The following is a 14708-nucleotide window of genomic DNA, read 5'->3' as shown; positions in this document are numbered from 1 at the left end:
TGGTCAAGGCCAGAGGCTGCAAAGGGCCCACATCAACCATCTAAGCAAAAAGGATTCTGAGGGATTTGTTGTTGTTCAGTTGCTAAATCACGTCCAGCACTTTGAGACCCCATGGACTGCAGCACGCCAGGCTTCCTGTCCTTCACTTCTCAAAGTTTGCTAAAACTAGTGTCCATTGAATCAGTGACGCCATCCAACCTCCAATCATCCTATCCTCTGTTGTCCCTATTTCTTCCTGCCCTTAATCTTTCCCAACAACAGGATCTTTTCCAATGAGTCAGCTCTTTGCATCAGGTGGCCAAAATATTGGAACTTCAGCATCAGTCCTTCCAATGAATATTAAGTGTTGATTTCCTTTAGGATTGACTGGTTTGACCTCCCTGCTGTCTAAGAGACTCTCAAGAGTCTTCTCCAGCACCACAGTTCAAAAGCATCAATTCCTCAGTGCATGCCCAGGGAAATGGACAAGCACCCATTTCTCCTATAAGTGACTATATTCATAGCATCCTGGACCACAGATTTTTTAAGGACAGTAACCATAATCACTAACATTCCAGAACAAAGGGGATGAATAAAACTCAAGATGTGGAAAAACATGGGATGGGGGGCGTGGCGTGGGAAGAGTATTGTGATGAAAGTCAATAACAGCTATGTAATAAGCAGGCAGGTGACCTCAGTTGCTCTCTTACAAACCCTCCCCACATCTGCCCCTGCTACCATCATCCGGAAACACAGTGTCTTTCTAAGAAATAAGAGTTAAGCTAGATGTTCTCTGAGGACTCTTCCAGGGTAGTACCCTGGAATGGGTACTACCTGTATGGCAATTTATGTAGTAGAAGCAGGAGTAGAAGGGTAGATTGGGAAGGAGCAATGATGAAAGTAGATACAGGTCTTTGAAACAATTATTATTTTTATTATCCATAAAATACAGAAGGAGAAAATAGAAAATGATGATGTAATTCATACAGTGAACTGATGAACACATGAACTCATGTATGCACGTGATATGATGGTATGGGTTGTTAGCTGCTCAGTCATGTCTGACACTTTACTACCCCATGGACTGTAGCCCATTAGGCTTCTCTGCCCATGCAATTCTCCAGGCAAGAATACTGGAGTGGGTAGCCATTTCCTTCTCTGGGGGATCTTCTTGACCCAGGGATCAAACCCAGATCTCCTTCATTGCAGGCAGATTCTTTACCATCTGAGCCTTCAAGGAAGCCCAGCTCCCCTAAAGTGAAAACTCCCAATGCTGCAGTCTCCTTCCACAGATTGTCCACTTCATGAAGAGAAGCAGTCTGGTTATCTTTGAGTCCTGATGAAAGGCACCTGACACATGTGACATGCTCAATAAATAACTTTGAACTGAACTCATCTAGCCTTAATGACAATATCAGCAATGCATCACTAAGTTACAGCATGTTACAGCATTTGATTTGTAAAGCATTGTTTCACTTAGAAGGTTATGAGAACTCTATAAGACACAGTACGGGGCCATGCTCTATTTCACATGGATAACAGACAGCTAGTCCTCAGACAATGGCCAGTTGTTAATGAGATCTCCCACCAATGGTCTCTCCTCCCACTCTGTCTCCAGCACACAGGAAGTTAGCATTCTTCTGCCTGCCCCAAATAAGTCAAAACATTTTGTCTGTTCTACCTCTAAGTGCAAGGCCAGAAAAATCTGGTCAATTGGATGATTTATATCCCCCATTTCATTATAAAATTTGGAGCCAATTCATCTTGGTTTGCCTTGGACCTTCTTGGTTGTGCCTGTTATCCAATGCATTTATTACTAGTGTCCCTTTCACGCTCAAAAATGCCCTACTTTTGCCATTCTAATGACAAGCTACTAGTGAGATATGCCCTGTGTCTCGTTGGTATGTCAAAGTGCAAAATTTACACTCAACTGATGCTAGCTGACTAAAACAAAAACTATGCTTTGCTAAGCAATTTAATAAGAGTCAGGGGTTCCTGACTCTCTGTGTGTATTTGCCCCCAGCTCTTCTCTGAGAGGAATACTTTCTCCAAAAGAGTTTATTTTTGACACATTAATAATGCTTCTCTTCCTCTTAAATAATTGATGGGTTTAAAAATATCAGTCAGTAGAAACAGTGATACACTGATGGAGGAAAACAGTGAATATTTTGGCCAAAACGTGAAAGCTGCATTAATGACTGTACAAACCTCACTAATGGGGCTTATCAGACTTTTTGCAGCAGGAGTTTTCATCTCCTTTGTCACCAGAACCAATAAATCCTTGTCATATAGCTGTGTCCAGCTGCTTATTTAAGGCTGACACTAAGTGTCTTACGGAAGTCGGTGCGTGGTCAACCTGTGCTGGGAGGCGCAAGTGCGATGCTGACTGTCTCAGAAGAGAAAGAAGAGTGCAACAAGGTGCTGGGCAGGAAGGCTCTCTAAATTAAGTGGTTTTAATCACAGTCATGTGGCAGAAAGTATGTTTCCTGAAGCCCATCGGCCTGTTTTTATCACTTATAAGGGGTTTAGAGGGATACCTTTCTCTGGCATAGGTACTCCTCAATGAAGTGTCATGGAGAGATTTGATCAAGTCAAGAATTAACTGCATGTAATTTCTTTCTCATCACAAACATCAACCATGCTGACCAAAGTATAAAAATATTGTCATTATCAACAAAACATATTCTTACATAGTCTAGTATCAATTTTTCTGGGAATAATTTCTCCTTCAAGGGATATTTAACAATGTCTGGAGAATTATTTGAATGCCATGACTGAGACTATTGGCATCTAGTAGTCAGAGGTCAGATATGCTGCCAAATACCATATAATGCAAAAGACAGCACTTACACCATCATTCCAATCAAAATGTCAGTAACATCACTGTGAAGAAACCCTGTTCTTTAGTGATAAGAAATATATAGCTTAGAAATGGATCATTTATGTCTTCATTCAATAGCCATTTATTAAGAAACTAAGACGCAGAAAGCTTGTCCTAAATTCTGAGACTAGAGATAGACACAGTCCTGAGAGATCCTATTCTAGCAATCTGATGGGTTAGAAATCCTGAAAGCCTCTTGTAATACAACTATAAAACTTCTAATGTACTATTAAAAATATTCTTATGAAAGAAAGAATGAAGCTATAAGAAAAGGAAAAAAAAATCTACTCTTGTCAAGAAGTTAGAACATTGATAGCAAAAGAGTAAGCATACATTATATCACCTTTCATTCTGGGAATTAATGGAATTCCATAGACTGGAAGTTCTAGATACTAGGAAAAGTTTGCTTTTTCAACCATATCAATGTTTTATATATTACAGAAAATAAAATTTAGTCAAAAATAAGAAAATGCAAGCCATAAAAATGAAAATAAATGGAAAGGAATATGAAATTAAACATATAATCATATATAAACTACTAACAAAACTCACAAATAAGCATTTGGGGAAATTTTGAAAAAAAAAATCTAAACTCTATATTCTCAGTAGGATTATTTTCAGAGCAGGATAACTTAAAAATCTTAAATAATAATCAGCAATTATATTTCTGTTTCCATTCTTTCCCTATCTATTTGCCATGAAATGATGGGACCAGATGTCATGATCTTAGTTTTTTAAACATTGAGTTTTTTTGGTTTTTTTTTTTTTCTTTTTTTTTTTTAAATTTTATTTTATTTTTAAACTTTACATAACTGTATTAGATTTGCCAAATATCAAAATGAATCTGCCACAGGTATACATGTGTTCCCCATCCTGAACCCTCTTCCCTCCTCCCTCCCCATTCCATCCCTCTGGGTCGTCCCAGTGCACCAGCCCCAAGCATCCAGTATCGTGCATCGAACCTGGACTGGCAACTCTTTTCATACATGATATTTTACATGTTTCAATGCCATTCTCCCAAATCTTCCCACCCTCTCCCTCTCCCACAGAGTCCATAAGACTGTTCTATACATCAGTGTCTCTTTTGCTGTCTCGTACACAGGGTTATTGTTACCATCTTTCTAAATTCCATATATATGCGTTAGTATACTGTATTGGTGTTTTTCTTTCTGGCTTACTTCACTCTGTATAATAGGCTCCAGTTTCATCCACCTCATTAGAACTGATTCAAATGTATTCTTTTTAATGGCTGAATAATACTCCATTGTGTATATGTACCACAGCTTGCTTATCCATTCATCTGCTGATGGACATCTAGGTTGCTTCCATGTCCTGGCTATTATAAACAGTGCTGCGATGAACACTGGGGTACTTGTGTCTCTTTCCCTTCTGGTTTCCTCAGTGTGTATGCCCAGCAGTGGGATTGCTGGATCATAAGGCATGTCTATTTCCAGTTTTTTAAGGAATCTCCACACTGTTCTCCATAGTGGCTGTACTAGTTTGCATTCCCACCAACAGTGTAAGAGGGTTCCCTTTTCTCCACACCCTTTCCAGCATTTATTACTTGTAGACTTTTGGATCGCAGCCATTCTGACTGGTGTGAAATGGTACCTCATAGTGGTTTTGATTTGCATTTCTCTGATAATGAGTGATGTTGAGCATCTTTTCATGTGTTTGTTAGCCATCTGTATGTCTTCTTTGGAGAAATGTCTATTTAGTTCTTTGGCCCATTTTTTGATTGGGTCATTTATTTTTCTGGAGTTGAGCTGTAGGAGTTGCTTGTATATTCTCGAGATTAGTTGTTTGTCAGTTGCTTCATTTGCTATTATCTTCTCCCATTCTGAAGGCTGTCTTTTCACCTTGCTAATAGTTTCCTTTGATGTGCAGAAGCTTTTAAGGTTAATTAGGTCCCATTTGTTTATTTTTGCTTTTATTTCCAATATTCTGGGAGGTGGGTCATAGAGGATCCTGCTGTGATGTATGTTGGAGAGTGTTTTGCCTATGTTCTCCTCTAGGAGTTTTATAGTTTCTGGTCTTACGTTGAAATCTTTAATCCATTTTGAGTTTATTTTTGTGTATGGTGTTAGAAAGTGTTCTAGTTTCATTCTTTTACAAGTGGTTGACCAGAGTTCCCAGCACCACTTGTTTTAAGCCAGCTTTTTCACTCTCCTCTTTCACCTTCATCAAGAGGCTCTTTAGTTTCTCTTCACTTTTGAAAGATGGCTTCACTGACTCAATGGACACAGTTTGGGCAAATTCAGAAAGATGGTGAAGGACAGGGAAGCCTGGCATTCTGCAGTCCATGGGATCAAAAAGAGACACAACTGAGCAACTGAACAACAATGTATTTCTGTTAGTAAAAAATCAGAATTTTTTAATATTAAAACTATTTTATGTCATATAGATAAAAGTTGTCCAGGAAATAACAGTATATATTGCAAGATACAGAAAATTACACAATGTTTTAATGCTATTAAGAATAAAATTTTCAGTATAAGAGATAGTTTTATTAAAAAAAAAGACAAAATTAAGGTTCAGAAATATATTTTAAAAAGGGATACTCTAAACAATTTTGCAGTCAAAAATTTGAAAATGAAATTGAACTGCATAGACTCATGTGGAAAAAGTAACACCTCAAAATATTCACAAAAATAACTACAGAAAAATAGATGGATCTATAAATAATAAAGAAATTAATTTACTATATAATTTCAAACAGTTCTCTAAAAATAAAGGCAAATTGGTAGAGATACCTTTATGATAAATTCTATTACATACTACAGAAGTAGACATCTTATACAATTTCTGTCACAGAATGAAAATGCAAACAGCATCAAGATACTCCACCATTAATTTAGGAGGCTAAGAAGTATATTGAAAATGCTCCTCCACTCACCCATCCAAGGGATATTCATGTTAATCTTAATTTCCAGTTACAAACTGGGATTCCACAGTGATGGGAGACAGCAAAGAGGAACTAAAGAGCCTCTTGATGAAAGTGAAAGAGAAGAGTGTAAAAGTTGGCTTAAAACTCAACATTCAGAAAACTAAAATCACGGCATCTGGTCCCATCACTTCATGGCAAATAGATGGGGAAAAAAATGGAAACAGTGACAGGCTTTATCTTCTTGGGTTCCAACATCACTGCAGAGAGTGACTGTAGCCATGAAATTAAAAGACGTTTGATCCTTGGAATTTCTTCCAAGCTATGACAAACCTAGACAGCATATTGAAAAGTAGAGACATCACTTTGTCAACAAAGGTACATACAGTCAAAACTATGGTTTCCTCAGTAGTCATGTACAGATATGAGAGTTGGACCATAAAGAAGGCTGAGCACCAAAGAATTGATTCTTTGAAACATGGTGCTGAAGAAAACTCTTGAGAGTCCCTTGGACAGTAAAGAGATCAAGTCAGTCAATCCTAAAGGAAATCAATCCTGAATATTCATTGGAAGGACTGATGCTGAAGCTGAAGCTCCAATACTTTGGGCACCTGATGCAAAGAGCCAACCCATTGGGAAAGATCCTGATGCTGGGAAAGATTGAGGGGTGGAGGAGAAGGGGGCAACAGAGGATTAGATGGTTGGATGGCATCATCAACTCAATGGACATGAGTTTGCTCAAACTCCAGGAGATAATGAAGGACAGGGAAGTCAGACGTCCTGCAGCCCATGGCGTCGCAAGTAGTCGAAAACGACTGAGCCACTGACCTACCACAAGGACGTACTGACAGCACAAGAACTTTTCCTTTCACCCTTTATATCTCGTCATTCCTCCCATATAAGTAACTGCTATATATAGCCCCTAGCTATGTGCTACTCATTGTCTACCACTGTATTTTTCTCGTCAGATCACTGATTTCTCATTTGGTTTCAAAGCACAGTGATAAATATTGTGGGGCAATCTGTTCAAAAAACGAATTATCGTATGTGAAGTCTCTGGTCCCAGTTTGAAACACTTGCTTAAAGGATAAGTTAAGAATCTTTAGAGAAGATACTGAAATGATTGTATGCTCCAGAAAGAGCTAAGAATCATATGACATGAACAATTAGGAACAGACTATACACACTATTTGGAAACTTTTTTCACTGATATTATTATTCAGAGAAATGTTCATGTTACTAACCTATCTCATTATATATGAGCATAATGTTGACAAACATCTCACAGTTGGAATTGTTTGCATTTTGTCTGTGTATGTGCTGTGTTAATGCATGTATATGCATGTGTGATTCCTTTATTATGCTCTTTCATCAGATTCTATCATGGTTTGTAATTATATACTCTGGCTGGCTGGCTTCTTATTCAATTATCAGTCTGCCCAATGAAAGCAGCATTGATTAGACAAGGAATTATTGGTTTGTTCACTATTTTACAACCAACTCTTAGAACAGTGCCTAATGCAAGGGGATTTTTTGAGCATTTTTCAAGTAAATTTCTAAAAATAAAAATGACAGGGTAAAATATAAACATTTAAATCATTAGTTAGCATAAAATTGCCTTCTAATAGGTTTATGCCAAGTTAAAGTTTAATAACAGAGGATGAATAAACCAACTAGAAAATTATAAAATAATATACATTACCTCTAAACTACTACTTTTTGGTCTACATACTTAATTTTTGAACAGCATTTATGTAAGACATAATATTTCTTCCACTAATTTTAAATGTGAATTTTTCCTATAAAGTACTACCATGTCATATTTACATATTTCTGTCTCTGAACTATATAAAAATATTATTGTTAGCATAAATTTACATAGGACTGTACTATCTAGTAAGGTAGATGACCTGTTGTTCTTTATGTTCAAAATTTCTTGGCTATTCTTGGACTTCTTTTACATGCAAACTTCAAAGTCAAATAATTAATTTCCAAAAGTATCTCTTTGAGAGGACATTGAATTTAGAGTTTCATTTAGAAAGAAATGACATCTTTACAATACTTTCCAATGAATAAAATGGAAATTGGAGCCAAATGAATTTATTTAAATCTTATTTTGTTTACTTCAATGACATTTTGTATTTTTCTCCTTATAGGATCTAAACTTTCCTAATTATCCTTATTCTTAAATGTTTTTGAGACTTTTGCTTCTGTTACAATCAAGATCTCTTATTTTCTCATTATGGTTTATAAATTGATTATTCACAGCTCTGATATGTAAGACAGCTATTGATATTTTTAGGTTGATCATGCATTAAACTGCTTCATTCTATAAAAGTTTTAATGGCTTAAGTCAGTTCAGTTCAATTCAGTCACTCAGTTCTGTCCAACTCTTTGTGACCTCATGGACTACAGCATGCCAGGCCTCCCTGACCATCACCAACTTCCGGAGTTTACTCAAACTCATGTCCATTGAGTCGGTGATGTCATCCAATCATCTCATCCTCTATCGTCCCTTTCTCCTCTCACCTTCTATCTTTCCCAGCATCAGGGTCTTTTCAAATGAGTTGGTTCTTTGCATCAGGTGCTCAAAGTATTGGAGCTTCAACTTCAACATCAGTCCTTCCAGTGAATATTTAGAACTGATTTCCTAAATATTGGTTGGACTGGTTGGCTCTCCTTGCAGTCCAAGGGACTCTCAAGAGTCTTCTCCAACACCACAGTTCAAAAGCATCAATTCTTCAGCACTCAGCTTTCTTAATATTCCAACTCTCACATCCATACATGACTACTGGAAAAACCACAGCTTTGACTAGATGGAACTTTGTTGGCAAAGTATGTCTCTGCTTTTTAATATGCTATCTAGGTTGGTCATAACTTTTCTTTCACAGAGCAAGCATCTTTTAATTACATGGCTGCAATCACCATCTGCAGTGATTTTGGAGCCCAAGAAAATAAAATCTGACACTGTTTCCATTGTTTCCCCATCTATTTGCCGTGAACTGATGGGACTGGATGCCATGATCTTAGTTTTCTGAATGTTGAGCTTTAAGCCAACTTTTTCAGCCTCTTCTTTCACTTTCATCAAGAGGCTCTTTAGTTCTTCACTTTCTGCCATAAGGGTGGTGTCATCTGCGTATCTGAGCTTATTGATATTTCTTCTGGAAATCTTGATTACAGTTTGTGCTTCCTCCACCCCAGAGTTTCCCAGGATGTACTCTGCATATGAGTTAAATAAGCAGGGTGACAGTATACAGCCTTGACGTATTCCTTTTCCTATTTGGAATCAGTCTGTTGTTCTATGTCCAGTTCTAACTGTTGCTTCCTGACCTGCATACAGATTTCTCAAGTGGCAGGTCCAGATTTCTCAGTGGTCTGGTATGCTCATCTCTTTCAGAATTTTCCAGTTTATTGTGATCCAAAGAGTCAAATGCATTGGCACAATCAATAAAGCAGAAATAGATGTTTTTCTGGAACCTCTTGCTTTTTTGATAATCCAACAGATGTTGGCAATTTGATTTATGGTTCCTCTGCCTTTCCTAAAACCAGCTTGAACATCTGGAAGCTCACGGTTCACATACTGTTAAATCCTGGCTTGGAGGATTTTGAGCATTCTCCAATTTTGAGCTAGAGTGCAAGTGTGTGGTAGTTTGAGCATTCTTTGGCATTGCCTTTCTTTGGGATTGGAGTGAAAACTGACCTTTTCCACTCCTGTGGCCACTGCTGAGTTTTCCAAATGTGCTAGCATATTGAGTGCAGCACTTTCACAGCATCATCTTTTAGGATTTGAAATAGCTCAACTGGAATGCCATCACACCCTCTAGCTTTGTCCATAGTGATGAGTCCTATGGTCCACATTTCAGGATGTCTGGCTCTAGGTGAGTGATCACACCATCGTAATTATCTGGGTCATGAAGATCTTTTTTGTACAGTTCTTCTGTGTATTCTTGCTACCTCTTCTTAATATCTTCTGTTTCTGTTAAGTCCATATGAATTTCTGCCCTTTATTGAGCCCATCTTTGCATGAAATGTTCCCTTGGTATCTCTAATTTTCTTGAAGAGATCTCTAGTCTTTCCCATTCTATTGTTTTCCTCTATTTCTTTGCACTGATCACTGAGAAAGGTTTTCTTATCTCTCCTTGCTATTCTATGGAGCTCTGCCTTCAAATGGGTATATCTTTCCTTTTCTTCTTTGCTTTTCACTTCTCTTCTTTTCACAGCTGTTTGTAGGGCCTCCTCAAACAACCATTTTCTCTTTTTGCATTTCTTTATCTTGGGGATGGTCTTGATCCCTGTCTCCTGTACAATGTCCATATGAACCTCCATCCATAATTCATCAGGCACTCTGTCTATCAAATCTAATCCCTTGAATCTATTTCTCACTTCCACTGTATAATCATAAGAGATTTGACTTAGGTCATATCTGAATGGTCTAGTGGTTTTCTCTACTTTCTTCAATTTAAGTCTGAATTTGGCAGTAAGGAGTTCATGATCTGAGCCACAGTCAGCTCCCAGTCTTGTTTTTGCTGACTGTATAGAGCTTCTCCATCTTTGGCTGCAAAGAATATAATCAATCTGATTTCAGTGTTGACCATCTGGTGATGTCCATGTGTAGAGTCTTCTCTTGTTTCATTGGAAGAGGGTGTTTGCTATGACCAGTGTGTTCTCTTGGCAAAACTCTATTAGCCTTTGCCCTGCTTCATTCCATATTCCAAGGCCAAATTTGCCTGTTAGCCCAGGTGTTTCTTGACTTCCTACTTTTGCATTCCAGTCCCTCTAATGAAAAGGATATCTTTTTTGGGTGTTAGTTCTAAAGGGTCTTGTAGGTCTTCATAGAACCGTTCAACTTCAGCTTCTTCAGCATTACTGGTTGGGGCATAGGCTTGGATTACTGTGATATTGAATGGTTTGCCTTGGAAATGAACAGAGATCATTCTGTCATTTTTGAGATTGCATTCAAGTACTGCATTTTGGACTCTTGTTGACTATGGTGGCTACTACATTTCTTCTAAGGGATTCTTGCCCACAGTAGTAGATAAAATGGTCATCTGAGTTAAATTCACCCAGTCCAGTCCATTTTAGTTCACTGATTCCTAAAATGTTGACGTTCACTCTTGCCATCTCCTGTTTGACCACTTCCAATTTGCCTTGATTCATGGAGCTAACATTCAAGGTTCCTATGCAATATTGCTCTTTACAGCATCGGACTTTACTTCCATCACCTGTTACATCCACACCTGGGTGCTCTTTTTGCTTTGGCTTCGTCTCTTCATTCTTTCTGGAGTTATTTCTCCACTGATCTCCAGTAGTACATTGGGCACCTACCAACCTGGGGAGTTCATCTTTCAGTGTTCTATCTTTTTGAATGGCTTAAGTAGATGAATCCATAATTCAATTTGGATCTAAGTAGTTCATAATTTTTATGCTATTGTTAATGGTATTTTTCTTTTATTCTTATTAATTTCTTCCTTATATTGTGAAGGTTTGTTGCTATTTTCCTTTCCCTTTTCTGTTTGAATGTTTTGAATATTTCTGTGAACTGGATGAATGCATTTTAGTGCATTCTTCTGAGTACTGCGTTTATCACAGCTTGAATTCTTTAAATGATTTCTACTTGTTAAGAAACCTTAATAAAAACATTTAACAAAGCATTAGGCTGATAATTTAAATGACAACATAAACAAATCTGTTCATTTTCTGAATGCTCAGTTCAGTAGTTATTTCCAATCATCTGCATTTCTACTGTGCATCAGGTGTAAACATTGATATTAAAAAAAAAAATAAGGGCTATTATAATAATAGGTCATTACTCATAGGGACCTCATATTATTAGTTATCCTAGACCTTACATTTGACTCCATACTTCAATGCTTCAGGCTTACATCTCAGATTTGACACCAAACTAACTTTCCCCACATTTCCTACGCAGACTTGTAGCTTCTATTTGAGCAGCATATAGCCTGGGTGGAGTCCTTGAACTGAGGCTTCTTCTTCAGCTTCCTGCCCATGAAATCTTGACATTAGATCCTCGACCAGGTTCTAAAATTTCATACACTACTCCTGTCTTAACTCTAATTGTACTTAGCTATAGCTTTGCAATTTAAGCACAGAAAACATGAGTGTTTAAAATGCAAAAACACGCAAAACACTGATTTCAAAGTTATCACAATGCTTAAAGAGAGAAACCTCAAGGTCTGCCAGAGGTTGTTTCCGTACATATCGTCTCATGCTCAAAGTTACAGAACTTGCACAGCTAAACTGAGCTCATTAAATTTTTCATTCACATCATAACTCCTTCCTGTATAACAGAGAGGCATGCAGTCCTGAAGTTCTACTGTATTTTGATTCAGTCTCTTTAATCTCTCTCTCAGGTTTGTACTATAAAAATATAATTTCTACTCTACAATCTAATTTACTTCTACTTACTGTACATTCTACTAGGCTACTAGATTACTTTGTGCTTACTTACTCTTCAGTTTTTAAAAATTATTAAAATATTTCTTTAGTGGTAAACATTATTTGAAAACATATTTGTGATGTCTGCATAATATTCCATTATATTATTGCATACTTATTGAAGAATTGCTGCATTGTTTAGAATAGCTTTTTAAATTTCCATGTAGGTTAATTTTTCTATGGATCTCTGATTAATACTCTGAATATGATACCTAAAGTGAAGATTATAGACATAACAAATATGAATATTTGTTTTGAATATGAATATTTTAGGACAATTCACATTATTATATACTATCATTAAAAGTTTACACTATTTATAGCTATAACAATTAAATACATTATCTCCTCTGTTATACTTTTTAAATCATTGACCTCTTTTTCTTTCATTTAATGATTTAAAATAGTATTTCATTTAAATTTGCTTAAATAAATAAACTGTAATGACTAATAATTTTGTTTTATTTGTGCTTACTATCAACTTTTATTTCACCTTTTAGAAATTTTTCTCTACATACTCTTTTTTAGTGTTAGTGCTTTTCTTATTAGTTAATGTTTCACAAAGAAAAAAATCAACTCATATGTGATACAAATATTATTAATGTATGCAAGTTTTTAATTTAATGTAATCAAATAAATCAGCCTTTGCTCTTATTATTTATACTTTAAAATTTCATGCTCTGCAAGATTAATTAGCTATATATACAGTATATAATTTATAGCTTATAATTTCACTTTTCTTAAACACTTTATACATCTAAAATTTATTTTTGGTGAATTATTAAGTTTGACAGGTTGTATAGAATTTTCCCCTAAATTCAATTATTTTAATATAATTTATTGAGTAATTTTCACAATAGCCTTAAGTTTGTGATTTCATAAATAACTTAATGAATCAAAATAGGTCACCAACAAAAAGTTTTTAGTGTAGATTCAGTCATTTTCCCAAACATATACCCAAAAAATAGATAATCAAATATTTTTATAGATTCTCACCAATACATTTGCTATTGTTTCCTGAAGTTCAGTATTCCACAAAGTGAGAAATACATACAACCAAATGTCTTTTATCCTGCATTTAGCATTCAAAAAATAAGAGAAATTTATTGGATGTGTCTTTGGCTTTCTAATTTTCTAAAAATACCTCCAGAAATGAGAATTTAAATGAGTAGTGGTTGAAGTCTGAGGTCTCTTTTCCCAACTTAAGAATCTTGTACTTAGTACATTTTGAATACACATGCCAAAGATATAATCATTCTAGTCATGATAGGATAATAAATTCAGCTGTCTATTACTTGAATCATATCATGGAGATACATAGTTGCAGATTTTTGTCTCTAAGTATTAGAGACTGGCAACAATGAGCCAATCATATTTCTCATGTGAACTCCCCAAACCCTTCCCCATGCCACCTTCAGAACAGCAACACACCATCTTAGAAAGTCAAAATACTGATACAACCTGAAGGAGGTGATTAAACTTCCAGTTAAGCCTCACTCGCACCAGTAGACAATAAAATAAAATCCCATTCATTGATATGAATAACTGGAGTTGTTTTAAAGTAACTATTTTAAGCAAAATTTCCCAAATGTGGAATACCAAGGTACATGCTTATACAGTGGAAGTGACAAATATATTCAAGGAATTAGATCTGATAGAGTGCCTGAAGAACTATGGACAGAGGTTCATGATATTGTATAAGAGGCAGTGATCAAGACCATCCCCAAGAAAAAGAAATGCAAAAAGGCAAAATAGCTGTCTGAGGAGGCCTTACAAATAGCTGAAAAAAGAAGAAAAGCTACAGGCAAAGGAGAAAAGGAAAGATATACCTACTTGAATGCAGAGTTCCAAAGAATAGCAAGGAGAGATAAAAAAGCTTTCCTCAGTGATCAGTGTAAAGAAATAGAGGAAAACAATAGGGAAAGACTAGAGATCTCTTCAAGAAAATTAGAGATACCAAAGGAACATTTCACTGCAAAAATGGGTACAATAAAGCACTGAAATGGTATGGATCTAGCAGAAGATATTAAGAAGAGGTGGCAAGACTACACAGAAAATGTATACAAAAAAGATCTTCATGACCCAGATAACCATGATGGTGTGATCACTCAACTAGAGCCAAACATCCTGGAACGAGATGTCAAGGGGGCCTTAGGATGCATCGTGCAAACAAACCTAATGGAGATGATTAAATTCCAGTTGAGCCATTTCAAATCCTAAGAGATGATGCTGTGAAAGTGCTGCACTCAATATGCCAGCAAATTTGGAAAACTCAGCAGTAGCCACAGGACTGGAAAATGTCAGTTTTCATTCCAATCTCTAAGAACAGCAATGCCAAAGAATGTTTAGACTACCACACAATTGCACTCATCTCACACGCTAGTAAAGAAATGCTCAAAATTCTCCAAGCCATGCTTCAACAGTATGTGAATCAAGAACTTCCAGATGTTCAAGCTGGATTTAGAGAAGGCAGAGGAACCGGAGATCAAATTGCCAACATCTGCTGGA

The sequence above is a fragment of the Bubalus kerabau genome, chromosome 11 (assembly GCF_029407905.1).
Source record: "Bubalus kerabau isolate K-KA32 ecotype Philippines breed swamp buffalo chromosome 11, PCC_UOA_SB_1v2, whole genome shotgun sequence".
NCBI classification, from domain to species: Eukaryota; Metazoa; Chordata; class Mammalia; order Artiodactyla; family Bovidae; genus Bubalus; species Bubalus kerabau.
The sequence above is the reverse complement of the archived record's forward strand: the minus strand, read 5'-3'. Positions refer to the sequence as shown.